Below are 24,511 nucleotides of genomic sequence, written 5' to 3'. Positions count from 1 at the left end.
GGCAGAGCCTGGCTCAAATATTCCCAAATCCTGCTTTTTCTGAATAGGATTTTCATTAAATCCTTCCTTTTTGCTATATTGTCCTTCTTGGATAGGAAAAATTCCTAATAATCTCCATTGAACAACACAACAGGACAGGGAAAAGGTGTGCAATTCCACCAGGGCAGGTTTTTAACTTATTCCAAAAGGCAGAATTCCCTTTTTTTTCCCCTTCAGACTCCCCACTTATCGATTCCAACCACACAACTCCCTCCACCTCTGCCCAAGGATTAAACCAAAAGTGCCAGCGAGCACGAGGCAGAGCCAGGCTCTTCCCAAGGCTCTGATCCTCCTGCTGCAGGGAGGGAATTCTGTTTATTTGAACAGCTCCTTATCTGCCCCAACAACTCTGCGCTGACCTCACTCCCCCAGGGACAGCTGTGACATCAGCCGTGGCCACGCTGCTTCCTGAGGCTTTGAGCCATGGCAGAGCCACTCCTGAGCCCACACGGAGCCTTTGGGTTACCCTGGGAGCTCCCCAGATGCACCAATTGCTTCTCTGAAAGGGAAAAATGGTGTTTTGCCTCCCTTGTTGGTGCTTTCTGAGCAAATCACTGGCAGCCAAATCAACCTGGCTGTGCTGCACCCTGGAAAAATGGTAAATTTTAAAATGTTAAACCCTCGGGATGCTGAGGGTTTGAAATCCTAAATATACACAGCCTGGGGAGGGTGAAATGTATAGAATCACCTTGATGAGGACATGCCCAGACCATCCTTGACCTTGAAATCTGGGCACTGAACTCAAGAGTCAAGCAGATTTTCCCTGTTTCAACTGAGATTTCCTGGGAATTGCAGGCAGAAGTCTCTGCTGGAGCAGGAATTATTCTGTGAACAACTTTAATCGGAGCAGCTCTCCTGGAAAACCCAAACAACGAGTCCCAGAGCCCCGAAAGGAAGAGCCTCAGGAATTCTTTCAGTGGCTAAATGTGCAGAACAGCCCACGAGTGGCTCCAGGAGCATTTCGAGGGAGCTGAACCATCCACCAGAAAATGGCAACTCAGCTCAGGGGCAGGAACGAGGCTCGGTGAAAAGGCTGGTTGTGTTTGGGAGCTCTCAGTGGGTCCTGCTTGGCCACCTCTGCCCCGAGCCTGCAGTTTTGCTGTCATTAATAAAGCCAAAAGCGAGAGGTGGGGCCACATGTGGTGTCAATACACTTTAATTAAGTGTAATAATTCCCCTTTTCCTGAGGTAGACGTGCTAAGACAGATTTCTCGGCGGAGATTTATGCCTGGCTGAGGATTTCTCTGCTCTCCCCGAGTGCTGAGCAGAGCATCAGTGCCCTCTTTGGGAATTCTGGGATCCTGCAGGATGAGGCCACAGCCAGGCTCTGAGTGCTTCCACACGTCTTCTTCCCAGAGGGTTTTGGGGTTTTGCTCCCCCTCGAGCAGAGACCCTTTTCAGTTTGAGCTCCTTCACATCAAAAACACAAAAAAAACTTTACCTGGACTCTCTAAGGATCCAAAACTGGATCAATAATTTAAGTGTGAGGCCATCCTGGGCAAGTGTCAAGGTTTTTTGTCATCTCAGGGTGGAGAAAAATCATGGTCCAACCTTTTATCTGAGTTCCCTTTTCTCTGTCAGCTCACCTGAGCAGAGGCACAAGCAGGGAACTCACCTGGCAACAGCTGGCTGCAGCTGCTTTGGGTGGAAAATTTGGAATAGTCAGACCCTGCCTGGGATGGAAGTGCTTCAAAAATCCCTCTGTAGATAATCAGAACTTGCAGCATGGAATATGTGCTGCAATCACCAGCTAAGGGATAGATTCTGGCCAAGTTTGGGTATTTCAAGGATGGGCAGGGGAAGATTTTTCCTTGCTTGAGATGATGACTTTGAGAATTGCAACGTGGGCTTGGCAAGCTCAGTGCTAAAAGACGACTCTGAGACAATGTTCTGGGGTTTATTTGGTAGGGATTTTGGGGGTTTATAGGAATGCAAAGTCGCTGGAAGTTTCTCTTTGGCATCTGGGCAGTCAGAGGGGGAAGCTGGAGGTGCCAGAGCATCCCGGGAGGGAGCAGGGAGGGCAGCTAAGCCGAGCTTTCCGGGGAAAGGGAAAGTCAGAGTGGGAGGGAGGAGATTTCAAACTGATCAGGAGTCGATAGCAAGGCACAAAGCTCGGCATTAAAGGCACCAGTGCTGGCTGGAGGTCACTTTTCATCCTGGAGGATCATTCCTGCCAGCTCTCCCCCAACATCTGCTGCAGCCATCGCTTCCAAAAACAAACCAATATTCCCCCAGCAACGACACAACCCCCTCTGCTCCCTCCTGGCTGAGGAGTTCCCTGCCAGGCTGGAAATGCTGCCCTGGATCCTTGGGCTGAGCTCCTCCATCCCACTCACTCACACATGGAATACTCGGGAATGATTCCCCTGGAATGAGTTCTGCCCCAACGAGGAGAGCTAAGCAAATCCTGAGCAGGCAGGATTTGGGGCAGAAACAGATCCTGCAGGAGGTTTTGCCTGCTGCTCGATGTGCTTTAGAGCAGCAGGGCTGATTTCAGAGCACAGGCAGATCCTGATGGATCCACGGGATGCTCAGTCCAACCCCAAATTCCGTTTGCTGGCCCCACGTGCAGCAGAGCTCGGACACACAGTGCTGCTTTCAGGCTGGATCTGGGCTGTTCTCTCCCTGCAAAACAGAGCTGAGGTGCCAAAACCTCTGGCTGCAGGAGCAGCTTGACTCCCTGTGCAGGAATTCCAGTTCAGTTCCAATTCCAGTATCACCAGGACCAGAGAAACCTGATCAAGAACTGGGAAATCTGATAAAGAACTGGGAAACTTTCCCCCGTTGGGAAAGGGGAATTGTGTGATCATCAGGTGATGAAATAAAGGGAGAAAAGGCAACCAAGCTGACAGGACTGATCCCACAGTGGGGTTAAAGAGGAAAGGATTTATCCAATATCTGCAGATCTCACCCAACAGGAATTGTCAGGTCTGGGGAGGAGTGGAAGCTTTTTGCAGGGGTAAGTGTGGGGCAAAGTCAGACCTTCCTGTTCACAGCTCTGTGGCATTGCAGCTCTCAAGGAGCTGGAGAGGACAACCCAAAACTAAAAATCCTGGAGAAACTGGCTTTGGCAAACCAGACTTCCACTGCAAAACTCAGCCCCAGGCTCAAGGTGGGATAAGAGTGAAAAACCTCTGAAAAACACATTGTAGCCTGGGATAAACTGCAAGTTCTGCTGGTTGATTCCAAAATCCAGAGTACCAATCCCCTTTTTTGCCTTGCTGTTTAGAAAAAGCCCAAGGTGTTTGCTGCCCCTCCACATCTAGCACATACCTCACCAACGGAGCATAATTTCCTTTCAAAAGACTTTCAAATACTCGAGACTTTCAAATGCTTTTTTCTCCGTCGCATTGATCTAAATATCACATCTGCTGCAAAAAAATACGAGTGCCTTGTAGGAAAAACAGTGAGATCAGTTTGGAGCTCCAGCATTGCCCAGCAGATTTCTTATTTCATTTCTCACACCTCCCTGGAGCTCCATGCCAACTCAGGACAGCCATGTCTGCATCCAAATCTTGTCAGACAGGCTGGAGAGTTTGCTCTGCTGTTCCAGAGATTATTTCTGAGCCTAATCCAGCCTAATGCACTCGAATCCAACCATGCCAGCTGAGGTGAAATCCCAGCTTTCCTTGGTGGCTGGAAGCAGCAATGGCCTGGGAATGGAGAAGAGGGGCTGGCAGTTTGCAAATCCGGCTACAATTGAAACTCACTCCTCGTGTGTTTTGTATTTTAACCATTCTGTGGCTCTTTTCCAAAGGCTTGGGCTCACTGCATGTCCTGAGGTTTTCCTCAGTGCCAGGGGAGCTTTTATTTTTTTTTTTTCTTATTTTTTTCCCCCCAAAAAATCAGGTTTTTGCTACGCTGAGCAACTCTTTGTTGCTTTTTTTTATTTAGATAATTTCTAAATAAATCCAAACTCCTCTGCCAGGAGTTTGCACAGCCTTTGACATCAACCTCCCCCTAAAAAAACCCTTCCCAAGCAGTCAGGGTGCTGTGCTCTCACCACAACCAAGATGACATTTCCTTGTCACCTCTGCTCAAACCCTGTGCCCAGGATGTTCTGCAAGCCCCAGGTTATCACAGCTCTGGGCAGCAGCTTTGTTTCATTAGAACAGCAGAGTGTTCAAATTGCCTTCCCCAAATCACCAAATATCTGCACTCTCAAGGACAAACCCTTGAAAGAGAAAGCAATAATCAGGAGGAAGCCAGCCAGCTATGGCTCAGATTTTATAATGTTTTCCTGCTGTTATTTTCACCACAGGCTATTTTATATTCCTCACCTCTTCTTTTTTATTTTTATTTTTTTTTTAAATTTCTTTCCCCCTGCATCAAGTTACTCTTTAAGGTCACATCTGCTCAGGGCTCATAATGATTTTTATGACAACTTTGCAGAGAAGGGAAGCTCTGGGATGCAGAGGGAGCTGCAGTGACTCAGGGATGTGTCAGGGGAGCTTTTCTCCATCCTGAGACATTTTCTCAGGTCCAACTCAGATGTTCTATTGACCAAGGAAAGCCTGACCTCAGATCTGGCTATAAAAGCCCCAGAAACACTGATGGCAGAGCAAAAATGTATCTGCAAAATGCCATAAATTTCCCTCCCACTGGAGATCAGCCACCTTGAATGTGGAGAAGTTGAAGCAAGGAAAACTGAAAATATTTTACAAATAATTCATAGGTTTTGACCATATTTTTAAAGGCTAAAAAGGGCTTTTGAGAAAGCTTTTAGCAAGCTCTGCTGTGTGCTGCTCCCCATCTCCAGCTGGTTGTGTTTTTGAAGGAGAAGGGGAGATGCTCTAGTGGGAGATGTTCTTGGGATGGGACTAGATGGCCTTTAAGGGCTACTTCCAGCCAAAAATACCCCATGAATCCATGAAAATTCAACCAGTTCTCCATGAATCCATGAAGATCTCCTGCAGCAGATCTTCTCCCAGTCTCTCTCTGCTACATTTTGGGCACAGCTGGGCTCTGAAGGACTCTTCCCCTCAGTTCTGAGCAGAAAGGTGTTGCCTGTCACTCCACCAGCTACACAAAACGAGCCCAACTCTGCTTTTCTCTGCCCTTTTTGCTTTTTTCATCCCTCAATAAAAACAATCCCCACAGAAATCCCTACCAAACCATGAGCACAACATAACCCAAACCCGCTTTCCACCGAGGCGAACGACGTCAGAAAAAGCAGAGAGCAAGACATTTCCAGGTTATTCCTGCCCCGGGGGCAACGTGGGGAAGATCAAATTGTCCAAGTGCTGCAGGAAATTCTGGCAGCTGACTTTTGGGAGCTGCACTGGGAGCTCCATCAGTCATGCCCAACCTCCTGCGGGTGCATTTTTCAATCGATATCCCTTAAATAACCTTAATTACGCCTTCGCTCGAGTGCCTCATCCAGCGGGGAAAATTGAGGAAGACACTTATTAAAAAGAGGCACCAGCACATGTGGGATTATTTTTCCAGCCATCCCGCGTGTTGATATAAAGTATTACATTTGAGTCAAAGCTGGTTGGGGTGAGCGGCTGCAGTGAAAGCCGAGCCGCTCGGCGTCGCGGTCGCCCAATTAGCGCGGTGATTAGCCCGGGCTAATATCAACACAGCCAGGCCTGGGGCGCTGGGACAGTTCCATCACCACGCGGCTCCCGGCCGCTTCCTGAGCCTTCCAGCCTCCCAGCCATCCCCCAGGAAAAAGCAACATTTGGTTTCGGGAAAAGCCAGCGAGCGTTGCCGCGTGGAGGCCGAATGTTTTTGCTGACTCTTTCCCCCAGTTTTCCAGTGTTTTTTCCCAGTTTTCCAGTATTTTTCCCAGTTTTCCAATAATTTTTCCTAGTTCTCCAATTTTTTTTCCCGTTTTCCAATGTTTTTTCCCAGTTTTCCAATAGTTTTCCCAGTTTTCCAACATTTTTTCCCAGTTTTCCAACGTTTTCCCCCAGTTTTCCAACATTTTTTCCCAGTTTTCAAATGTTTTTCCCCCCAGTTTTCCGATGTTTTTTCCCAGTTTTCCAAAGTTTTCCCTCAGTTTTCCAAAGTTTTTTCCTAGTTTTCCAATATTTTTCTCCAGTTTTCTTGCATTTTCCTCCAGTTTTCCAGTGTTTTTTCCCAGTTTTCCAATATTTTTCTCCAGTTTTCTAATGTTTTCCTCCATTTTTCCAAAGTTTTTTCCCAGTTTTCCAATATTTTTCCCCCAGTTTTCCAATCATTTTTCCTGGTTCTCCAGTGTTCTCCCCCAGTTTTCCAACGTTTTTTCCCAGTTTTCCAGTGGTTTTTCCCCACTTTTCCACTGTCTTTTCCAGTGTTTTTCCTGCACACCTGATCTGTTGTTCTCAGCTCCTGCCGCTGGAAAGGCTGAGGAGAAACTGTTTGTTTTCCCTTGGATTTTGCTTCACCTTGACTGCGAGGTATTTCTCGAGCTCCTCAATAGCGGTTTATGCCGACGAGACGTTTGCAGAGGAGCCTTGAAGGTGCACTGGGATATTTATTTGTTTTATTTTTCTAAAAAAAAAAAAAAAAAAAAGCTGTTTCCATTCCCAGTCATTAGCAGAACACGCGTTTTGCTTACGCAGAGAGCTCACAAATAAATAAGTTCTTTTCAGAATCTCCATCCTCGTTGATCATCTGCGGTTTGCGACTTCTCTCCCTTTTCCCTCTCAAGTTTTGCCAGGAAACCAAAGCTGGCTCAGTCTTTATCTACCCCTGGACAAGAAAGTTTATTTTCCTTTTTTTTTTTTCGTGTTTTGCTGTAAGTTGATATTAATTTTGAATATTTTCGTCTTCTCCTTCCATCCCGTTTTGAACTTTTTTCCAAGGCCAACCTTCCAGTGGGCTTAGAAATCCACGGGATCTTCCTAAACTTTTTGGTTTAAAAAGAGAAAGAGGAAGGAATCGTGATTCAGATGTATTTTAACATAGCTGAAAAAGTCTGATTTTAGAAAATCTTGAGCATCTGCTCCTGAAAAAATAAAGGGAATTTGAAAGGGAATATATATACAATAAAGGGAATATATATAATAAAGGTGTTTTAATGGGAATTCCAGCTGGATGCATGAAAGGGTTATTTTCTTATATATATTTGACTCAATTCATATATAAAGATTCAAATATGTATATGAGAGAGTTGCATATATAACTCATACATGACTCAGATATGCAGCTTTGGATAATAAATATCTGCAATTTATTCCATGTTTTTTCCTTTCCAGGTTTCCTACTCAGATCTATCTTGGAGTCTGTAATTACCCGCTCAAGAAAAAATTTCTTTACACTATTATGTTTTAACGATTTTTTTTTTAATTAACTGATTAATTTCTAAATTTTTTGGATTCTTTTCCACAATGCAAAGCTGGATCTGATCAATTTCCTTTTGTGGTTATTCCATTTGCATTTAGCTTTGGGATGCATAGCGAAGCCAGAAAGACATTGAATTGTAGACTCAGAAAAACCTGAGTTATGAGTTCTCCTTTCATCCAGGAAATCAGAGAATGAGCTCAGGTATCGATGCAAACCAAATGAATTTAATCAGACAATTAGCATTTGTACAGATGAGAAAATTAATTGAATTTAATAATTTGTTATTTGTACTTCTGTTTTAGTCAATGATTTTGTGGTCCCCATCGGTATACTTGCAGTGGAATCTTTCTTCTCTCCACCATGTGCAAACACTTTTTTAAACATATAATATGTTTTATTTAATAAGAAATTCTTCCTTTCCTTCACCCCCAAAACCTCCTCTGCAGGACATCCTTTGGTGAGACAGCAAACCAACGACTCAACCTGGATCCACAGAACACCAAAACCCACTTGAGATCCACCAAATAGCTTTGTTTAGAGAGCTGCTGGGCGTATTTTCTTGCCAGGCATCATTCCCCATTATCCTGGAAATGCCCAGGAGTGGAATTTTCTCCCCTCCCTGCCCCAAGCTGACATTGACTGAAACCCTTCCAACGAGGGGAGTTTACAACAAACCCAACGATCCTGTTGCTCTCCCTTCAAACACATCCCCCTTCATTTCCTCTCATTTTATGCAATGTAAATAAACCTTCCGCGGGGCTACTGGAAAGCTGGGAATGCTGAGCCTGTGTGCTCCAAATAAGGCTCTCCCAAAAAAAGCAATGCCTGGAGGCTGAGGAAGGGAATTGTCAGCCGTGGAGGGGAAAGGTCGAGGGGTGCAAGTGAGCTTTTTCCTGCAGTTGTCCGAGGGGATAAAGGGAGGAGGAAGAAATGCTCTGCAAAAATAAAATGATGGAAAAGGAGGAGGAAAAGCGATGGCTCTGCTGGTGGGTGGAAGGTTTGGCCAAACCCAACTGCTCCCTGAAACTGAGGGGCTTTGCTTAGCAAAATGGGGATTTCTCTGGTGAAATTCCTGCTTTTCCTGCTCCTGCTGCCCTCCCAGAGCACAAAACGGTGGGCTGAGGAGATTTGTTGTCCACACCGACTAGGCAATGGTTGAAAACGGGGCTAGAGACTGCTTTTACAGTATTAAACCCCTTCCTTTCTCTCCTGAATAGTTGTAAAACCTCCACACAAACGAGAAGAGGCACTTTAAGTTGTCCCACTTGCCACCATAGTAAAAATCAACTGCAATCAAAACAGTAAAGATGTTTTCATTCAATGCAATGCCTTTCCAGTGCCTAGCTCAGCCCTTGGGGTCTCTCTTTTTCCCCAGAAGTGGTTCAGACACCCAGATTTGGAGGCATGGAGTATTTGTCCATTTTCCTGTTATCATCTGCTCTCCAGTTGAAGGGCAAAATAAGAATAAATACAGCCCTGGAAAGTGGAGAGGAGTTCCTCCCAGGAATATTTCCCCCATCACAAATAAGCCTTCCCCTCATGCACTTAAACTGGCAAAATTCAGCTCGAAAAGATCAAAGGAACTGCAAGATGTCGAACAAAAGGTTGAACCCAGCAGAATGGTGTCTCTTGTCTACTCCCAAACTGTTGAACGTAAGGCACAGCCTGCCTTTCATTTTAGTGTTTTTGGCTGCCTGCAGGACTTTTGAAGAGATCCTAACGATCCCTAAATCACAGATAACTGAGGCTGCAAACCCCAACTCTGGTCTCCTCATAAAGCCATCCCTCGCCAGCTCTCTGTCGGGAGTGATTTTCAGTCAATTTGATCTTCAATAAATAACAGGCTGGGTAAACAGGTGAACTCACAGCAGAATAATCCTCCCAGCCCTTCCCCAACCCTCCCAGCCCCAGGGCCAGCAGGGGGGACACTTATGAGATTGGCAGCTCCTCCAACGGGGTCCTCTGCACTTTTCCGAGGGTTTAAATAGCCCTCAAGTGTGATTTTATACTCTAAAACATCCTAAAATATGACCACATCCTAAATGCATTAAAGATTGTTCCAGGGCCCCCTGTGGTTAAATGGAAGAACCAATATCCTTGAGTAGCTCTGCAAATAGGAAAAGAAAACGACATCAAATGGATGTGATGGTGAATAAAGGGATGGGGATATTTTCCTTGGGTTGCAGGGAAGAATAGGGAATGTCTTGCCAATATCCAGGTTAATTCCTTGCTGCGGTTTGGGGCAGAAAGAGGATAATGAAGAGTGATCAAAATGAGCCAGAAAGGATCATGCAACGCCTTAATTCCTGGGACTCTTGAGGAACGAGGCAGACAGATAAACAGACAGGCTCCTGCTTGCCTCAAGGCTGCTCTTTGTCAAATTTACACCAAGATCTTTATCTGACGAGAGCTTAAATTGTCCTTAAATTTTCCCTCGCTGCAGATTCCACCCCGAGGAGCATTTGCTGTGATTTCCTCGGAGAATCCCACTGAAATAACTCATTTTTCCCCTAATAGCTCTGCTAACTCGAGGTCCATCCTGTAGCACACTGGAGCTCCCGAGGAGTCCTCATGGAGAGAAAAGATTAATAGGAGCAGTTGATGCTTTCAGACAGGTTCAGCTGACACAAAATCAGATACAGAGAGGAGGTTTTATAGATTCATTCTTTCCCCCAGATATCCCTTTGGTAGAAATGCATTTCACCTCGTTTTCAACTTAATGTCATTGCACTCCACTTAATGTCATTGCGTTTGACGGGAAGAGCTGTTTCTAATTAGGGGTTTTATGAAACTAATCAGCCCAGCCAGGTAAAATCCAATCCAAAGGAACAAACTGGGCCTGTCTGTCTGCAGGACTCGCTGGACTCTCTGCCCTGTCAAACCCTATAGGATGTCAAACCCTCCCGAGCAGCTGAGTGAAACCAGATGTGCTCAGCCCCTGTCCAGTGCTGCTTTCCACACGGATGGAGCAGGTGTTTGCTGATTATCAGCTCAAGCTGGAAACTCTGGGCTGCTTTTTGGCTTCTCAGAGCCTCTCAAACCATGTGCCTGGAGGAGAAAATGAGGTTGCTTCCCACTCGGCGCTCGGGGGATGGAGATCTCACTTCGCTTGCCTTCCCACCTCATATTCCTTTCAGGACATTTCCATTTTTTGGGCTGAAGCCCAGCAATTTGCTGAGCAAGGCATCCAACCCAGCAGTGGGACACAGTCCAGTGCAGTGGGTGGTTGCAGAGTGCTGGGGAGAAATTCGAACTGGCCCAGTTGATGTTGGATCCCTAAAGCCAGTCGGAAAATCATTCTTTTTTATGCGTTAAAATTCCTCCCCTGGTTTTGTCAGAAATTGCGAAATTTGCCACAGTTTCACCAGGACCTAAATTTGATTTTGCTGGTCTCACCGTGTGAGTTGAAAATTTGGTTTATTGAGTTCTTTTCAATCCACCTTCTAATTGCCATTCCTGGGCTGTGCAGCACATCTGAGCTCCCTGGAATCCTTTTTGGGCAGAGAACCAGAAGATTTGACATCCACTGGAAGAAGCAATTTGTAATTTCTTGAGTGTATCCAGGGCTGGAATTGTTCAGCAGGAGAAAATCACCAAGTTAACAAAGGTAAAACAACATTAACGGCAATAATTCATCCTTATATCATCAATTCAGGTTTAAACCACAGCCCTTTGAATGACTTTGTAAAAAATTTAACTGACTTCAGCTCCTTCTAGGAGTTTATTTGCAGTGTAGTACTGAAATACATTTGAAGGGGTGTTAGTGAGGAATAATAGGGTGCTGGACATCAAATATATGACAGAAAATTAATATACAGCATGATTCAAATTAGACTGGCAAAAGAATAAATTGATTTCTTCATACAGACTTGCTCTTTTAAACCTGAGGCATTGATTTTCCCCTCGGTTTCAACGGAGATGAATGTAGAAGTGATCATTTTCTGTGAAAAACAATCAGGGATTTCAGAAATCTCATTAAAACCTTCTCACCACTGAGAGGTGGATTTTCCATGAATAAACTCTCTCTTTTTTGCTCTTATTTGACAGCGTGGTGTCTTCTTTTCTGACTTAAAAAAGGGATTGTCCTGGAACCATCAAACTCCTGCACAGGGAAAGGATTTCCACCCCTAAATTAATCCCAGATTAATTCACTGCTTGGATTTTCAGCAAAAAGGAGGAGGAAAAGGAGCACTTGGAGCACGTTGGGTTCTCAGCAGAGCATCCTCCCCTGTGCTTTCCCTTCCATCCCTCTGCTCCTTCCCCCATTTCCTGGATCCCCTGGCTGCTCTGTGCTCAGGGAATGGATCACAAGACGAGGATAGGTAGGAACAGGCTGGAAACTCGAGCTGGGTGCAGAATTTATCTCCTTGCACAGCTGATGAGACATCGGGGAGGTCTGGAGCTTGGGGGGTTTGATGTTGGCTGTCGAAAAGAGAAGAAATGCAAATTAAAAAGTCACTTTTCCTTGTTTTTATCCATCCCTCCCCTTCAAGAAGGGGTTTGTGAGAACAGCCAGCACTGAGAGGAGGGAATAATCATTTGCTAACACATCTTCTACCACGTTAAAAATAATTGGGGGTTGTTTGGGGTTTTTTTTTTTATTATTCCAGTAATACCTTTGCTCCCTGTTGTTCTCCAGCCTGGCTCCTTCCAGGAAAATGTAACACAATCATCCCATGTTTCTCCATTCCTTGCCATAGCAGTGAGCCCTGAGTCAAACTCCTACTGAGCCCTTCAGGTGCTGTTCTGCAGTGTCAGCTTTGCTTTCTGCACTGCTGGAACTCAAGAGGCTGGCTGGAGACAATCCCTCTGTGATTTAGAGCACAGCAAACCCCAAAATGGAATAATCCGTTAAATATCTGTTGTTTTTTTCAGTGCTCCTCATTTCTCCTTCCTCTCCAAGCCTTCCAAGTTTTTGCTAATAGATATATAGGGATTATTTATTATTATTATTTCTATCATTATATTATATTGTATTGTATTGTATTATATTATATTATATTATATTATATTATATTATATTATATTATATTATATTATATTATATTATTAAATATTAAATAAAAATATTATTGAAATATATATCTATCAAGATACATTTTTGCTAATAGAGATATAGGAGATAGAGACATATTTTTGCTAGTAGAGATATCCCTATATATCTAATATATATCTATACATTATAGATATTATATCTATGTAATATATATCCCTATATTATATCTATATTATATCTATATTATATATTATAGATCTATATATTATAGATCTATATTTTTGTCAATGGAGATCTAGGGAATAGAGATATATTTTAACTAATAGAGATATCTCTATATCACTATTATATATCTATATATCTATAATATATAGTATATATATATATATATATATAATATATATAATATATATAATATATATAATATATATATATATATAATATATATATATATATAATATATATAATATATATACTATATATACTATATATATTATATAATATATATAATATATATAATATATATAATATATATAATATATATATAACATATCTATATATTAGATTATTATATCTATCTTATATGTATGATATCTATATTATATATAACATATCTATGTATTATGTATTTATATTTTTGCTAATGGAGATATAGAGGATAGAGATATATTTTTGCTAACAGACATACAGAGGATCACCAGAGCTGCTCCCAAAGCTGAGCTGAGGGGTTCATCTCCCTCCTTGTGGGAAGGGTTTGTGTTCATTTTCTGCTCATTCAGAAATACTTCCAGGGCTTTGCTGGAAGTCAGGAAAAAAATGGAATTAAAAATGTTCAAGCAGCTCCCTCCCCTCAGGCGTTTGCCAATATTTGCCCCTGCAGTGAAAGTTTAGGGGGATTTGGAGGAAATGAAACATTCAGGAGCTTTAGGCAAAGGCCTCCCTTCTCCTAAGCCATAAATCCTGTTTGGGGAAGGATCTCCCAGCCAAATTTGCCCAATTCCTTCATTTGGAGCTCCCAGATCACACTCACTATTCCTGACTAATTCCTCTAACAGCAGCCAGAGCTCCCCACATGCTGGTGATCCAGCTAAAAACTGCATTTTGCTGGTTTTTAAGAGGCTGCCTGAAAATCCCTTCTTCGCCAGCCTTGCTTTCCAGCAGCTCTTTGATTTGTTGCTGTGCTGCTCCTTCCTCTCCTCAACCCCTTCCCTTGCTCCTGATTTTATTCCTCCTGCAATCATCTGCTCATCTGACCTATGGGATATTTCCAAAACCCTGCACTGCTTCCTCCTTCCCTTCCAAAAGAATTCAACAATCTCCTCTCTTTTTTTCCCCCTCTTTTTCTTTTTTCTTTATTTTTTACTCTTTTTCCTTATTTTTTTTTCTTATTTTTTACTTTTTTCCTTATTTTTTTAAAAATTTTTCCCTATTTTTTTCTCTTTTCCTTACATCATCCTCACGGCTCCCATCCCTCCCCCTGCGCCTCCCTCCTGATTCATTCTGTAACCATGAATCTCTCCTCGAGCAGAGCACATCTGGGGAGGGAAGGAGAAAAGGGATGATTGCTCTAACACATGGCCTGATTATTTCAGCATCATCACTGCGACTTCCTCCTGTTTCTCCTGCTTCCCTTTTGGCACTGCAGACGACAGGGAATGGCTGAGGGAAATGTTTCCTTCCAGAGGAATGAAGGGAGATTTTTGCCAGTGGGTTTTGCCATTTTCCATGACTGAGGACACTGGAAATGCACAAAATATCAAGTGATGCCGTGATTTTTGGTGCTGATATCCTGGAATTCCCTGCCCTGTGGGGTGGAAAAGGTGTTCCAGTGCCACCAGCAGCACTTGGAGCCACCAGCATGGAGCCAAGTCCACCAGGGTTGGGTCCAAAGAAATATAATTTAATAAATGAGGGGATGCTAAGATGAAAAAACCCTGAACTCCTGGGGTATTTTGGGGTTGGATTCTGTCCTGTAGGACACTCAGTGTTCCACCCCAGGGGTGCTGGGTGGATTCCTCCATGCCAAACCCATGGGAAATTGGATCAATGTATGGATTGACTTGGGTTTGGTGTCGCAGCGAATAAACTTTGCTACGTAAGGAATTCTCACTGCTGACTTCCAACAGTTTTCCTGCCTGTGGGATCTGGGATTTGGCTCCTTAGCACAGCTGTCAGCTCAGCCCCAAACCTGGGTGTGAGCCTGGTGTCCAACAGCCCTGGAGGTCCTTTGGCCATCAGAGATCACAGCCAGGAGGGGAAAGGAAATGGAAAACTTTCCCATCCTGGGCTTGCAGGGGATGCTCTGAGCTCCAATAAATGGGGTTAGGGAAGGTGTGGAGTTATTTACACCATAAATAAGCACCCCAGGATGGCAAAAGGGTGTGTGGCAGAGGGACAGGCATGAGATCATGGCTCAAGGAGTGTCTGTGAAGTTCTTTCAGGATGGGCAGCGAAATGTCTGCAGAAGAGCGAATTTGAGTGAGAAAAATTCCAAAATTGAACCTCCAATTGTCCACCGAGCTCCCTGCAGGCAGCACTGCCTTCCCTGCGAGGTCTCAGAAATGGAAATGCAGCAGAGCAAGAGGCTGATAAATTAGGCAGAGATCTGGGAGGAGAAGGGCAGCCAGAGCCCAAGCCCTCCAAGACATATGTCTTTATTTACCCAAACATAAATCAAACCCAACAGGAACTCGCGCGAGTAAATCGGATCCCGTTTGTATGTTTTTCCTGACACATAAATCTGGCTGGAGAGGAATGGCATGAAAAATAGAGGAACCAAACTCCCACAGAGACTAATCTTTCACGGAATCTGGACTGATCACTTACCCTGCTGGTGCTCGGGGGAATCCTGGGATGGCCAGAGGCAGCTGGACGTGGGTTTGAGGGGTTTTTGGGCCAAATGGGGACTTCTGTGTGCTACTGTGCACCCAACCTTCAGGGATGTTGTTTCCCATTCATATTTTGCCTCTTCCAAAGCTCTGAAGGAAAAGGCAGCAGCTGTTCAGGTGTCAAACAGTAAAGCAAGGCAGGGGATGCAGGGAGAGCAAAGCCAAGGGGTGAATTAATCACCAAACGAGGCCAAGGAGCTTGAGGGGTCAAGTTCCACACCTCAGCAAACAATGAAACCCTTGACAGGTGGGTCTGTGTGTGAATCTCCTGTGCTGCAACCTGCAAGGACCCAGCCATCCTCCTAGAGGTGGGAAAGCTGGGGTGGGACAGGAATGGCTTCAGGCTGTTTCCAGTTCCATCATTTCCCACCATTCCAGCTGATGGAATTCTCCCAGGGAGCTGTGGAATGCTGAGGTGGATCAGTTTTTTGGGAAGAGTGCAAGCATCATCTCCACACCACCAGCAGCATCTCCATAAAATATTAACCACAGGAGGCTTTCACAGCCAGGTCCATGAGGCATTTCCAGCAGGGGAAAATTCCCCCTTTTTTTAGCTGTGTTTTGCTGCTGAGATTGCAAATTTCCCCATCCTAGAACTCGAAGAGACCTTAGGTGAATCCAGCCTCACTCTCAGGAATGTTATCTTTTCAATTTTGGCAAACTTTGCGTATTTTCATAGAGATTCCTCCTGCTTGTGCTAAAGCAGAGAAAGATGGAACACAAGAGGGTTTTGCTCCTTTGGCTGACCAAGTCTGCTTTGAATAAAAAAACAATAATAAAAAATATGGATCATGCAAAATATTATTAATGATCAAATCCCCAGTTTTCCCTAAGCCAGAACATTACTCAAGGTCGTATCCCCTGAAATCCTCCTTTGACTGATGGAGTGGTTTCTCCCAGTTTAAATGCAGTCACAATATTTTCCCTAATGGCAACTGGCAACATGCATGTTTTTGCAGTTGGCCTTGGGAAAGCATTCCCAAGAGTGGCAGATTGCTTTCCACCGTGGAAAAACAAATTCCAGCCTCGCTGCCATCACCCCCAGCTCCACTCACCTTTTCCAAACAGAACATTCAGGAGGAAATCCTGGTGATGTTAAAGCTGCTTGTGCTGAAAGCTTGGCTACCTTAATTGGTCCTGCTCCCTTGATGGATGGCATTTTCTAGGGCAGGGCTTTCCTGGGCTGAGCATCCAGGAATTCTGGCTCCAGGGAGGAGAGGATTCGGTTTTGGATCAAATTTTTAAAACCATCTTGGGTGGATGGAAAATCAGGGAGGAGAGGCATGGAGAGCCACAAAACAAGGGGTTCTCTGGGGGGTTTAGGGAGCAGCTGGAAGGGGCTGGGAGTGGAGAGAAGATTTCAGATCAGGAGCAGAGGATGGCAGAGTTACCTGGAATGATCCACAGGAAATCTGGGGATGCTGAGTGTCCCAGGAATGGCCTGAGCTGTGGCAGGAGGAGCTCAGGGGAGCTGGGATTGGCTTTGGAAAGAAAAGCTGCAGAGAACGAGGTGGAAATAGAAGGGAAGGAGGGAATAAAAACTGCCATGAGGTTTTTCATCCTGCCACAGCTGGAGCTCAGGGCTGAGCTCCTCTCAGCTGCTCAGGGCTGGAGAGAAATCCCTCTGGAGAGGAATCCATCCCATGGTCAGACTGGGGTTTGGGAAGGGAGGATGGATGGAGGGAGGGATGCATGATGGATGGAGGGATGGATGGATGGATGGATGGATGGATGGATGGATGGTGGATGGATGGATGGTGGATGGATGGATGGTGGATGGATGGATGATGGATAGATGGATCTTGGGAAGGGATTCTTTCTCTGGATGTCCAACCAAATTATCACACTTGAGCTCAGTTTCTCCCTGTGCCAGGGTGCAGCTCTTCTTCAGGCATTCCCTGCACACCCACCCAACCTCCTGGTGCTCTTCTGCTGGAAAAGTTGGCATCTCTCTGAGAGAAATACGAAAAATCACCACAATCCACCCATGGCTGCGAAGGACTTTCCATATTTCACTGTCTGCTTATCTCTGTTAGCTCAGATGAATTAGGTCAAGCAGGGAATGTGGCCCATGTGCTAAAACCATCAGGGGATGATGTCATGGCCCAAAACGAGTCCTCTTTGAGGAGTTTAAAAGGTAATTGAAAGGTTATTTTTTTTAGAAGTTCACTTCATTTTTTTTTTTTTCTAATGGGAAGTAAATGAGATTCAGGTCATATTCAGGCAAGCTCGGGGTGAAGTCATAGGGTGAGGAGAGGGAAGATGGAGTTGAAGATTAATTTGATTAGGATTTCTTAAGATAATATTTGATTTTATGAGGGGTTTAAAAGCAGCAAGGTCCATTTACTGAATGCGAGCTGTTCACCCATTTTTTTCGGGCTGCACAGAAAGGTGCAGAGCTTTGGCTTTGGAGTTAGATGGTCACAAGTGGAGAAAAATTAACACCAGTTACAATAAGAATCTGGAAACTGTTAACAGAAAAAAATGGATTTGATTAAAGGCAGGGTTGAAGATTCTCCGATTCGCCTGTGGATTCCTGAATTTTTGCAACACACAAGCTACAGACTTTTACCTTAGGTGAAGTTTTAATTCTATTGCAACAAAGAAGTTAAAGAATCCAGAGGAAGAAAACAATTCCTTGTCATAATTCTAATTTAAAAAAAAAAAAAGTTATTGAAGGCAGAGATTTGTCTCTCGTTGCTCACAAAGAAATTTAAAACTTTGCGATCAGCTAAAACAATGTGGATTCAAAGGATAAAATCCCAATAGACAAAAATTCCTTCAAGAATAACAAGGAGTTATTCTTGAATAAATTCCTGCAAGGAGGCAGGACAAGATCCAGCACCTGAGGGTGCAGGGCAGTGGAAACCTCCTTGTGCAAAATTCTGAACTACAGAAACTCACCTGGCTTATTAGAGAACAATGGATTTGATTTTGGGGACTCAGAATCGTGCAGGCTGTCCTAGCTCTGGGCACTCCATCAGTGTCACCCAAATTCAGGGATGAGAAAAAAAGGAAGGGGAAAAAAAGCCTTTCTAGAGTTCTGTTTGCAGTTTTTGTCTGCAGTTTCTCAGTGCACCCCCAGAGGTGGCAGAGCCACTCAACACCCACCTCAGCAGCCCAGGGATGTGTTTGTGCAGGAATTTGGAGAGTCACAGCACCTTCCCTGCTGTCTGGCACAGAGTCTGGGTGCCTGCAGAGAGGATTTGCTGCTCTAAAGCTGCGACAAGGGATTACCAGCCTGGAGGAACCTGCAGGGACAAGAGCTGATCCTGGCTCTGAGGACACTTTGTGCCTCCTGCAGCCTCCAAGGGGCTTTCTCCAGTCAAAAAAAGGATTTTCCAAGGGGATAAACAGGGTGAATTTGGAGGGGAAAAGAAATTAATTTCCCCAGATTGGATTGGTTTCTTTCCCTACAGAGAATTCTGAACCCCACCCCAAAAAGGCTGAGGGGGATTTCACCCCAGTGCTTTGCTCCCCTCGTTGCCCCTTTTTTGTCACCCCCAGCCTGGGCTTTGCCCCCCAGTTCTCTTCCATCAGGAATATTCCTGGTGCAGCATTCCAGAGCTCAATCCCTGGCAGCTCCTGCTCTCCCTTGGCTCCCAGCCCAGCCCAGCCCTCACTGCACAGTCACACTGACGGGATTTTCCTCCTTGCCTTCCAGCAGCTCTCCTTGCCCTGCCTGCCTTATCAAAGCTCCGTTTTTGGGCAGATCCAGCTGTTTTGGGGGAGGTTTGGCTCCTCACCACCCCTGCAGCACAGCTGGGCAGCTGCAAAGGACAGGCAGGATGAGCTGGGATCTCCTCCAGCAGCACTGCATGCAGAGTTTAGGTGTGCAGAGCTTCTGGAGAACCTCCTGGAACAGCAGAATTCATCCCCAAACTGTGCCACAGCCCCACCAGCCTGGCAGGGAAGGATTTCTTCCCAATATCCCACCTAGGCCTAATCTCTGTTGGTTTGAAACAATTCCCATCCCCCTGGCACTGCATTTCCTAATAAAATCTCTCTCCCCACCTTTCTTTTCGCTCCCATCAGGCCCTGGAAAGACACAATTTGGTCACCCCAAACCCTTCTCTTCTCCAGGGTGAATTTTTGCCTTTGTTACAGGGTGATCTCCCCAAATGGGTTTGAATTCCCCAACCTCTGTTGCTTGGACACCTCACTGCTGTGAATAATAATGCAATTATTACGGAAATGTTTCTTTTTTGAAGAGGGACAGAGATATAAAAAGGAGAAATTTGAACCTCCATCTCCCAAACCAGGAGCTCCATTCCCAAAGAACCAATTTGTGTTAATTTTCCCTCATCCAGAGCACCTGAATATGGAGAAAAACACCTTTTTCCTCTCAGGAGTAGCTAAAGCAAGGAAAATCACCGAAAAATTAATTTACAGCGTATTTTTCTTCACTCCACGCTGGCCCAAGTAGGCTTGGTCCTAATTCCACTCCGGGTTGGGAAGGGAGTTCAGGCAAACAGCTGGATGGCTCCAGATTAAACATGGGTGGAATTCTGAGCAGTGAACTGAGCTGGCCCTGCCATCATTCTGCTCATCCTTGCTCCTGTCAAAATATTTGCAGTGGGACTTTGGGGAGAGCTGCCTCTGTTTGCCGAGGACCACGAGGAATGTTTGGAGCAGAATTTTGGAGAACAGCTCTGGATGATGAGCTTTACTGGCTGCCTGTGTCATTTCAGCTTTGCCTCCATTAAACACCAGCAGCAATTAGCGAACAGCAGCCAGAAAATGAACTTAGATTAAAAATGCTTTTAGAAAAAGAGCAATTGTCACAAGGATTTAGAATATTGGGAAAGTGCAAAGCATCCAGAGGGGTTTTATCACTTTTCCTGCACCTCCAAAGTCCTGGAAATCTCCATGGCCTCCCAGGATTTCTTCTGCAGGAGGCTGTGGTGGAAAAATGGGATTGATCATCTCTGTCTGAGCTACCTGATTCCTCTCTTTAGGTGCTCAGGAAGCCCAAAAATTCTTTGCCAAACGTTTGGTGAGTGTTGTCATGAGAAAACCCCTGGAGCATCTGCTGCCCGAGGAGCTGGGATGCTCCAGGGCTCTTTCCCACCTGTGGATTTGGCTTCCAGGCAAGATGCAGACAGCCCTGAAGGTTTTCTTGTCATGCCTGGGCAATGCTGCTCTTGTTATTTGAGGGCAGAAATGCAGGGAATCAAACCAGCAAAAGAAAAAAAAAAAAAGTAGGAAGGTGGAATGGAAAAGAAAGGAATAATTGGAATCCATGATTTGAGAAGCAGCACAATGAGAGACAGAAATAAAAGGGGTTGTATAAGGTTGTCTGAATTCACTGGAGGAACAACACAAGAACGAAGCTTTGTGGCTCCAGACACGACATTCTCTCCACTTTTGATGTCCTTTCCAGGGCCTGGTGGGTGGGATTGTCAGGCTGAAAGGACTGGCAGCTTGGCAAAGCCTTTCCTTGCTGTGCAGCCAGGTAGGCACAGCCCAGTGCCCAGGCTTGCTGAGCTCTCCTGCCAACATCTCCAGCCTGCAGCTGAAGGCTCAGAGGGCAGGGGCAGCTCAGCTTTGTGCTCAGCCTGCTCCCTGCCAGAGGCACACAAAGGTGCCCATGATGTGTGAGGATTTGGGGAAAATCCGAGCTTTTGTCTGCAGCAGAACAGGCTGAGGAGATCCCAGAAAAGCCATTCAAGCAGCCCAGGCTGGGAAAGCAGAGTGGAGGGAATGTCTGCTGGGGGTTTTGCTGCCACCAGACACCCACCTGGGATGGAAAATTCAAAATAAAGTGTCTCCATGGCTTTTTTAGTGAGACACCAGAGCAATTCTCCATTTATTGCTCTGTCATTCCCAGCTGGGACATCCCTGAGCCTTTCCATCCCTTGGGAATGGCAGGAGGCTCCTTGTGCCCCACAGCTCTCCCTGCGAGGAGAGCAATGCCTGCTGCAGGGATAACCTCCTGCTGGAGCTGATCAACACCAGGGAGGGCAAACCCTGTCCCCAGGGAGGATTTGTGTCCCAGGAAGGCACAGCCAGGCAGCTCCAGCCTGGGCAGCAGTGCTGAGCTAAAGCTGAGCCTGAATTCCCAAACCCAGCCCTGGGGGGTTAAAGCTATCCCAGCGTGTCCCTGCTGCAGAAAGGAGGGGAAATTCTGGGTTTTTTTTTTTCTTTCAGGCCAGCATTCCAAGTTATCTAATTCCCATTCTGACCTAAACACGCATTCCTGTTGTCTGCAAGCTAAAATTCAATATCTGAAGATATTTTGTGCTACAACCATGGAAACCTAAGCCTGGTTTTTCCCCCCTTTGCTTTCTGCTGAGGCTGATTAAGATGTAGAGGAGTCAGATTTGGGATGGAGGGTAACACAGCCCAGCTCTGCTCACTAGAAGGAGCTCAGATTTACTCCTGGATCCCGAATTCTCCCCTCTGACACAGAATGCTGCATTCCCAGAGTCCTTCCATCCCTGCTGGGCAGCAGCAGTGTGTGGCCAGGAGGATTTTGTGTTGTCAAAGAGCAGATTTCGGGGATGTTTCTCACATCCTCCCCGCAGCAGAAAGGTTTGTGTAAGAGGAGCCAGAAGCTCTTTATTTTCTGGGGAAACAGCAAAGCTCAGCTATCAATCAACCCCAAAATCTCCCTCTAAAATCTGCCTTTCCCTCCACTCTCCCAACACACTCTCCTCACCCATGGGCAGCTCCAGATCAAAGCGCTGAGCTCAGAGAGAGAGCAGAGCCTTCAAACGTGAAATATTCCCTTCCTTTCTGTCCCACCCGGGTTTTGGAGCTTCCTGCTGTGCCACAAACCTCTGCCTGGATCCTTTTCCATGCAATCCCCTCTCCCTGGGCCAGGCTGGCTCGGGGACAGGAGCTCACCCCATCCATTCCCATCCCTGTCCCCCTGTCCCTTTGCCAGGGACCACCCAGCTCAAGCACCCTGGAATCCCCAAGGCTGCCCTAGTTCCCATTTTTTGGTGCTGCGTTGGGTTTTCTCCTGAGCCAAATAAACTGTGACAGGCTCACATGGCGAGTGATTGAACCAAATTGAACCCATTTTTGGATTGCAGCATTATGTGGACGGACTTGTTTACACTAATTAGCGCTAATTATGGGCCTGCTAAGCTGCTAGGTTTGGTTGTGGGAGGTGCAGGGGATGAATCCCTTCATGCTTTTCACTCCCAGGGTGCTTTAAATCCCTTCTTGCTGGCTGACTATTTTTATAAATTCAGCTACATCTTTATTTTTTTGTTAGCTGAGAAGATCTGTGGTTCCTGAGCAGAACTCACATTCCACACTGCAATATTTTATTCTGGTTCTAAGCCTGAAATTCGGTTTTATTCTCCCCTCCCAGCTGATATTTAAAAAGGTTTGTGTTTTGCTGTCAACCGGGATGAATTTATTATAAGGTAAAAAATGCGAAAAATTCTTGTTTTAGGCTTTTGCCACCAACAAAGAGAGCAGCACTGCAGGGAATGAAAATCAATTTATAAAAGCTGGCTGAGGCAGTTTGAGCTGTTTGGGTGATGCTAAAGCTTTTCTTGTCCCATGGATATGAACCTGGGACTCTTCCCAGGATGGGATTTGTGATCATCCCTGAATTAGTGACCACTGCTTGGGGACACACATTGGCCACAGCTCCTCGAAGTCAATTCTGAAAAATCAGGGCCTTTTTAATAATTGGCAGGTTTGTCACCAGAAAAAAAAAAAAAAAGAAAGAAAAAAGGAAAAAAGAAAAAAAAAAAAGGAAAAATAAAAAAAAAAAAAGGTGTTTTAATCTTCATTTGGAGAAGGGTGGAGGCAGAGTGGATCAGAAAAAATAAAAGAAAAGAAACACAAAACTCAGAACAGGGGGAGACCAAGGCAAGGCAAAAGTCATGAATCTTGTGTATCACAGAAACTGACTTTAAGCTCTTTTTCTTTCATTTCCAGTCCTGAGAATGAGGACTCTGAGCATTTTTCCCCGTGACAGTGACCCTGCAGTGGCTCTGAGCTGTCAGGATTCAGCTCCCAGCTCTCCCTCGTTTCCCAGCTCGGCACTTTGGGCTCTTCCAGCAGCTTTTCCAGGCTCTGTGGGATGATGTCAGAGCAAGATCTCACTGTAATCCCAATTGTTTGGCTCGTGCTCAGTGGAACATGTGGTCCCTTTTTGCTCTCTGGCTATTTTTATAAGTTCAGCTACATCTCTTTTTGTTAGCTGAGAGGATCTGTGGTTCCTGGGGAGAACTCACATTCCACACTGCAATATTTTATTCTGGTTCTGCGCTTGAAATTCGGTTCTATTCTCTGATGCTGAAAAAGGTTTGTGTTTTGGTGTCAATGGGGATGAAACCATCCAGGTCTGCTGGAAGCACAAGTGGAGATTCCATGGCTTTGTCCAGCTGGCTGGTTGCCACTGACCTCCCTGACTTGTCCATGAATTCACTGCCTCCAGGACAAAAAGGTTCTTAGAGGATTTTCCTGCTTTTCAGTGCAGAAAAACTGCACTTTCCCCTGAGGGAAATCTCCCAGCATCTCCCCTAGAGCTCCTTCCCCTCACCTGAACCTGGGCTGACAGAAATGTTTGTGGGGTGAAGCTGGGGGTCGCAGGGCTGTCTGGATGTGCAGTTAGTGCTGCCAAAACCCCTTGGGAATTCGGCCAGGGAAGGGAAAATCCCAATCCAGCAAGAACTGGGAAGGAAAAAACCAATCCAGCAAGATCTGGGAAGGAAAAAACCAATCCAGCAAGACTTGGGAAAGAAAAATCCAATCCAGCAAGGCCAGTCTGGGCAAAGAGAGGCAGCAAACCCTCTTGGCTGTGGGATAATGAGAGCTCAGCCTTGTGTGGAGCAGTTTTGGGTCAGAACACGTTCTGTGTGTCCAGAGCTGCCATCTGAGTGGGAACTGTGCAGGGAGATGAGCTCTGATCTGATCCCAGCCCCTCCTGAGCCTGCCAGGCTGCTCCTGGGTGGGAATGTCTGTTGGAGATGGAATGTGGCAGGGAAAGCAGCAGATCCCAGGGTGGAAGGGAGATGAATTCTCACCTCCAGGCTGCTCCCAACCTCTTCCCAGAGCCACATCAACTCCTTCAACAGCTCCCTGCTCCCTTCCTTTAGGGCCAAAAGCTGGAAATGCCTTTCTATCTCAATTGTACATCAAATCAGCCACAAACCCAACCCAAATCTGTCCCCAAAGCATGGCTGAAGCTCGTGACTTCCATTTTCCAGAGGAGGGGAGCCAAGAGCAGCCTCCTTTCTGAGGGGAATTGTGAAACTCCCAAAGCACTGACAGCACTCATTTCGGGTGGGCAAGGGCTGGCCAGACTTCCAGGAGCTCAATTCCAACAATTCCCTGGGATATCTCAGTG

Source organism: Lichenostomus cassidix, chromosome 18 (assembly GCF_008360975.1).
Source record: "Lichenostomus cassidix isolate B80296 chromosome 18, HeHo_3.0, whole genome shotgun sequence".
Classification (NCBI taxonomy): Eukaryota; Metazoa; Chordata; class Aves; order Passeriformes; family Meliphagidae; genus Lichenostomus; species Lichenostomus cassidix.
Note: the sequence above shows the minus strand (reverse complement) of the source record.